Below are 6837 nucleotides of genomic sequence, written 5' to 3'. Positions count from 1 at the left end.
CGCTTTTTTATATAATAAATTTTTATAATTATAATTATAAAAATATTTATACATATAACATAATCACTTGATCATTAAATCACAATTTTTTTAAAAAATAATTAAATCACAATTTGAGTATTAATATATTATCACTATAATTTATATGATTATATCACATGAGATTGATTATTAAATCATTTGATTATATAATAACAAATTATACATATATAATATGACATAACTCATAAGTATACTAATTCATACTAATACAACAATTAAATATCTAGAGACTTATTTCCAATGTATGTTATAAACCTATAAGTTTATATAAGTCTACATATGTATATGAATAATATAAATGTATAATATCAATAGTTAATCATATGATTCAATGACAATTCAAATACTTTATTCAAGACTTCAAATGAATCATATTATTAATGTACAATGATGATATGATTCGTATAATATCAAATTAAGTAATTGACATTGGATTAAACAATGACCAATGTGTTACTTATAAACATAATTTAAGTATTAATGTATTATCATTATAATTTTAGTAATTTATATATTATCACTATAATTGATATGATTATATCACATGATGACTTAATCATTAAATCATATGATTATATAATAATAAATAATACATATATAATATGACATAACTCATAAGTCATAAGTCTATAAGTTAATCATATGATTCATGTACAATGATAATCACAATTGATTCAATTGAATTAAACAATATGTTACTTATAACTACAAGTCTACAATTTAATTAAAGCATTATTAGATACTTTAGGAATTTAGGATTTAGGAGTTTGAACATTACCATTTACCATTAGATATTAAGTTCAATTCAAAGAAAAAAGATTATAAGTAAACATGATAAGAATTTAAATAATTAATCATATGAATCATATGATATAATTTAATGAGACTATATGATTATATAATATCAAATTAAGTAATTGACATTAGATTCAACAATGTGTTACTTATAATCACAATTGAAGTATTAATGTATTTTTTGAACATTTTTTAGAAAAAGAAATTTAACCATTTTTGAAAGAAAAAAAAAAAGAAAATTAAAAATTTTGAACAATTTTGAATTATATATAATTGCTTATAGCTATATTATATGCATATTGAATAATATAAATGTATAAGATAAATATTTAACTATATGATCCAATTACAATTCCAATACTTAATCAATTATTCATGTACAATGACAATGACAATGTGATTCATATAATATCAAATTAAATAATTGACATTGGATTAAACAATGTGTTACTTATAACTACAATTGAAGTATTTTTGTTTGTTTGTAAGTTTATAAGATTAACACTTAATCATATGATCCAATGACAATTCAAATATTTATAGCAATTGGGCCCAAGAAGATATTAAAAATACAAGAAAAAAAAAATGAGGGTAAAAAAAAGCCCAAAAAAAAAAGCCCAATTTTAAAAAAGCGGTTAGCGGGCGGTTATCTATTTCACTAACCGCTAACCGGTCACTAACCGCTAACCGTTAACCGCTAGGCGGTTAGCGGTTGCGGTTAGTGAAATTTACTAACCGCTAGGGCGGTTACGGTTAGTGGTTATTGCCACTAACCGCTAACCGTAACCGCCTTTGCACCCCTATTTGTGCTGATACACAAAAACTTAGCTACGAAGATAGGTATTTTTTTGTGTCTTGTTGTTTGACATGAGTGTCTCGATTTTTTATTATGATTTTTTACAATTTTAAATAAATAATAGATTTTCAAATTACGTAATTTTGATTGTTTTTACCTATCGAAACACTTGAAATATGCTACTTATTAAAAATGTAGTATGTTTCAATTGATAATTAAGTATATTTTCATCAGATTCTTTTTCTTTATGTTATAAAAAAAGCGTTAAGCCAAAAATTATCTTTTAATTTTATGAATAAAAAGCGTCACTATAAGTGTGGAAAATTATTTTTAGTTATCTTAATAATATGTTACTTTTTTAATATGTAGCATTTTTTTAAGTGTTTTGATGTCAAAAATAGCCTAAATTACGTAATTTAAGAAACTATAATTCTAAAGAAATTATAAAGAATCATGATCCTTCAATTTCAACGGATCTAATTTTATTTAAAATTGAACCTAAGCCAAATTTTTGTGTAAATCTGTCCTACCACGGATTGCTCCACTGAATTCTAGTGGCCGTAAAGTTTGTGACAGGTGATAAAATGACTAATTGATTCCAAAGGTTTATGGCCATATTACATGAAAAACATTTTCTCCCTTACTAATTTGGCCAAATTCCAAGTGGGAAATAAATTAATTTTTAATTTACTAGCTGATTGGCTTAATCTATTTTAATGAGCAATTTCGATTGGCCTTTCAAGCAATCTAATTACCTTGGCATGGTATAAAGTGCTTCCAAGTGAAAACACAACATCCATGGTTGATGGTTCAAACATTTGGGTTGGCTGAGTCAAATTTTGGAAAGCAAACTCACAGATTTGATCTTGAGGCAAGCAAAGGAATAAGCAACTCAGCCAAGTTGAATAATCTTAAAAAGTAAATTTTACACCTACAATTATTGTAGGTCTGGTTGATATATGTCTCTATGTGACTAGAAGCGACGTAAATGAGCTACTAAAAATTTTTTAACATCCTTTAATCATATGTTAACACGTATCTATAAGTTTTAAAAGAGTTGTAGGTTTAACATTTTTCTAATCTTAAAATAAAACAAGAGTTAACTTCTAGGCTAAAAATAGCAGGTAGTTATTAATCTTCTACTAACTACTAACCTCTAAGTGTCTAGAAGATGCGGTTTTGATTTTTTTTTTTTTTTTTTCTCTCTTTTTTTGGTTCTTTTAAAAAGTTAACCGACAGTTATTAAATAACCATTAACCGCTTAGGCAGTTAGCGGAGGCGGGTGGCCTATTTTACTTATTACTTGGGCAGTTGCGTTTAACAGTTTTAATCACCTTTTCATCCCTATATTTTTTTTTTTCCTTAAAAAAAATAAATCAATAAATAAAAATAAAATTATCCAAGTTTGACTCAAATATCAAATTTGACTTGTCCCCACAATTTTTGTCAGGCATATTTGGATGCCAAAGAATTCGACACCACATTTGACCATGTCGATTCAACTCCTGGCTGCCGACGTTCCACTCGTTGCGGGGAAGTGTGAAGGCCGTACATACTTCAAACATCAAATATGACTTGTCCCCACAATTTTTGTCAGCCATATTTGGATACCAAAGAATCCGACACCACATTTAATCCCGGTGGGTGTCGGTGACCATGTCGATTCAACTCCCTGGCTGCCAACGTTCCATTCGTTGTGGGGAAGTGTGAATGCCGTGTGTGGAAGTGTGAATGCCGTACATACTTCCAAGACTTGGAAAGCAGAAACACTAGAACGGGCCCCCCAACAATAAAAATGACATTCTTCTTCGCATATTTGTGAGATTTCTGTTTTTTTTTTTTTTTTTTTTTTTCTGCATACATTTAAAATTATTCAAATAATCTTGTAAAACCTTATAAATAAAGTCTTGTACACACACAATAAAAAAAATTAAGAGAAAAGTGACGTTGAAACCCCTCGTACTATTACCTTATGTCAAATTAGATATTCTAATTTACATGGTGTTAAAATGAGTGAAAAAAAAAAAAAAAAAAAAAAGTCGTCATATGCAACATTAGTGTTTAATGAACGGAAATGTGGTCACGCTCGTGACTACTTTGCAATATTTCTTCTTACCAAATGTCCTCGATATTATTAAAAAAAATTAAAAAAAAATCTAATGAGTTGTGGAACCACCCGAATGTATGTCAATAAGATAGAGATACGCATTATTTTAAGGACAAGCACCCTTATCTATGAAAGAAAGCAAATAAACTTGCTTTTGGCGAAATGAATTCTCAGCTTCGCTCTTGTTCTATATATAGACAATGAGTTATAATTGTAATTAAGTTTGACAAACTCAAACTTGATACAAACTAGGAGAACTAATACAATACAAACAAGTAGAACAAATACAACTAGAATACTAAAGCTCAATTTGGTTTGCAGAATAGACCCTTGGATTAGACTAGCTCACAGTAGGTATAGCTAGTCCTTTGTTTAGTAACACTGTTCTTATATTCACATGAAGATTACACAGGGGTTAGCTTAATTTGTCTCGTTTTATTAATGGGATTAAATTAATCGTATAAATTCTGACAAAAAACGCTTGTGAGTTAAATTTAGTTACTACTACCTGAGAATTAGCCCACATGTCATTCTCTCATCTCATTTTATAACTCTTTCGTCTATCTTCGTTCTCTTTATAACTTCAGTTCAACCCGGTACGGTTTACGCCAGAGTGCAAGCGATTTTTTTTTTTTTTGTCTCCTTATACCTCTAGTCTCTCTTTCTGTCTAGTTTTTTAGTTTTTTTATTTTTTATTTTATTTTGTTTTTTTTGTTCTTGAGTTCTCTTGTATTGTTCTCGATTTTCTTCTCTCAGTCTTTCTGTTTTTTTTTTTTTTAAAAAAAAAAAAAAATTTAATTCTCAGTCTCTTCTGGATTTCTCTTTTTTTTTTTTTTTTTATTTCTTTGACGGGGAAACATAATCTGCAATGATGCAGCACCGAGGGAAGGCTGGAACTTAGGACAAAAAAAAAAAAAAAAGAACCAAGTTGGAGTCACACCAACAAAGAGAAAGAGCCTCTCGCTCAACTAGAATATCTCACTCATGATAATAGAGAATAAAATATACTTTCATTGGTAATCATTAATGGGTACATATCCATCCTTATATAGATGCTATCTATTTATTCTAGTAGGACTAGGAAAAGAAAAGCTAGTACATAAAAGTAAATCCCTACAAGCCTATAATTACAAAGACTACATGGAAAATGATTCAGTTTCTTTGAGCAAATTGGACTTCAATGAACACATGGGCTTTTCATGTGGTCCTCATATTGTAGGACTTGTTGCTTATTGAAACACAAAAGACAACATTTATAACTGTAGATGGATAAATTTTGTACTTCATCATATTCCCTCCCCCTTAAAAAGAACTTGCCTCTAGCGAGTGGCGGGATTGATAATGATCATATAAATCCAGGTTTAGTCATTGAACTTCCTCGGTCTGTAACCAACAACAATCCGACATGGGCCTACGCCATTTAACCAAAATTTTTTGATAACCTCCCCGCCTAGTAGAAACCAGTTGATCATCTAAAATATCTTCTATTTCTTCTTTAGGCTTAACATGAGTAGGTAGATTGATAAGAGCTGGTTCCGAGACAACTTCGTCAACATGACCTTCATAAGCAGTTAGATCTTCCACATTGAAAATGGGGCTGACGTGTAGAGTAGAAGGAAGCTCAATATGATATGCATTAGATCCCAACCTTTGCAAGATCTTAAATGGACCCGCTCGATGATGGTGAAGCTTTTGGAACACCCCCTTTGGAAATCGCTCCAATCAAATCTAGATGAGAACAAGGTCCCCAGGCTTGAACTCCACATGACGTCTATATTGATCTGCTTGACGTTTGTAATTTTTAGAGGTAATAGCGAGGCGCTTTCTTACCTCATTATGAATGTCATGTATGTATTTTGTAAAATCTTCGGCTCCCTCGCATGCTCAGGATGTAGTGGGTAAAGGAGACAAATCAATAGGCAACTTTGGTCGTGTACCTTTGACATTCTCAAAAGGTGATAAACCAGTACTCCGATTAACGGAACAGTTATAAGCAAATTCAGCATGGGATAACAGGAGATCCCATGAAGTATGATGATCTGTCACTAAACATCTAAGGAGGTTGCCCAAATTACGATTTATTGCCTCTATTTGCCCATCAGTTTGCGGATGGGAGGCACTAGAGAATTTGAGTTTGGTCTCCATTTTGGCCCACAAAGCCTTCCAGAAGTAACTCAAAAATTTGACATCCATATCAGAGACAATTGAGTGAGGCAGACCATGAAGGCGAACCACTTCAGCAAAAAAGAGAGATGCCAACCACGATGCATTGTAAGTCTTAGAACAAGCTAAGAAGTGTGCCATTTTAGAGAACCGGTCCACTACAACGAATATAGAGTCATGACCCCGTATGGTCTTTGGGAGTCCATGAACAAAATCCATGCTAAGGTCCAACCAAGGACCCGCAAGTATGGGTAAAGGGGTATAAAGCCCTGCATTGGTTCGGTTTCCTTTTGATAGTTGATAAGTTCAACAATGCTTGACAATAGTTGTCACTTGCTTCTTTAAACTAGGCTTTTTTAAACTAGGCCAATAATATCGATCTTCCACAAGAGAGATGGTTTTATCACATCCAAAGTGGCCAGCCAAAATCACTAATGGACGTATCAGGCAGGCACAGTCGTGTTCCATAAAATAAAAATCCATCCAGTAAAGAGTAGGTGCCCTGCAATGCTCTTGGGTTGTCTCTCAATTGTGTATGTATAGAACCAAAGTCATGGTCAGCTTGGTAGAGCCCTTTAATGTCTTCAAAGCACACCACGTCAGTAGTCATGGCATTAAGCGAAAATGATTTGCGACTAAGCACATCTGCCACAAGGTTTTCAATGCCTGCTTTATGTTTTAACACAAAAGCGTATTGTTGTAAAAAGTCTACCCATCAAGCATGTCTAGCGTTCAAACACTTCTAAGAATTAAGATGCCGTAACGAATCATGGTTCGAAAAAATGACAAATGCTCTATGAATGAGATAATGGCGCCAATGCTTCAAAGTTTGCACAACAGCATAAAGTTCCAAGTCATAAGTAGAGTACCTCTTCTAGGCTTCATTCAACTTTTCACTATAAAAGGCCACTGGGTGTCCATTTTGACTTAGTAC

Source organism: Corylus avellana, chromosome ca4 (assembly GCF_901000735.1).
Source record: "Corylus avellana chromosome ca4, CavTom2PMs-1.0".
Lineage (NCBI taxonomy): Eukaryota > Viridiplantae > Streptophyta > Magnoliopsida > Fagales > Betulaceae > Corylus > Corylus avellana.
Note: the sequence above shows the minus strand (reverse complement) of the source record.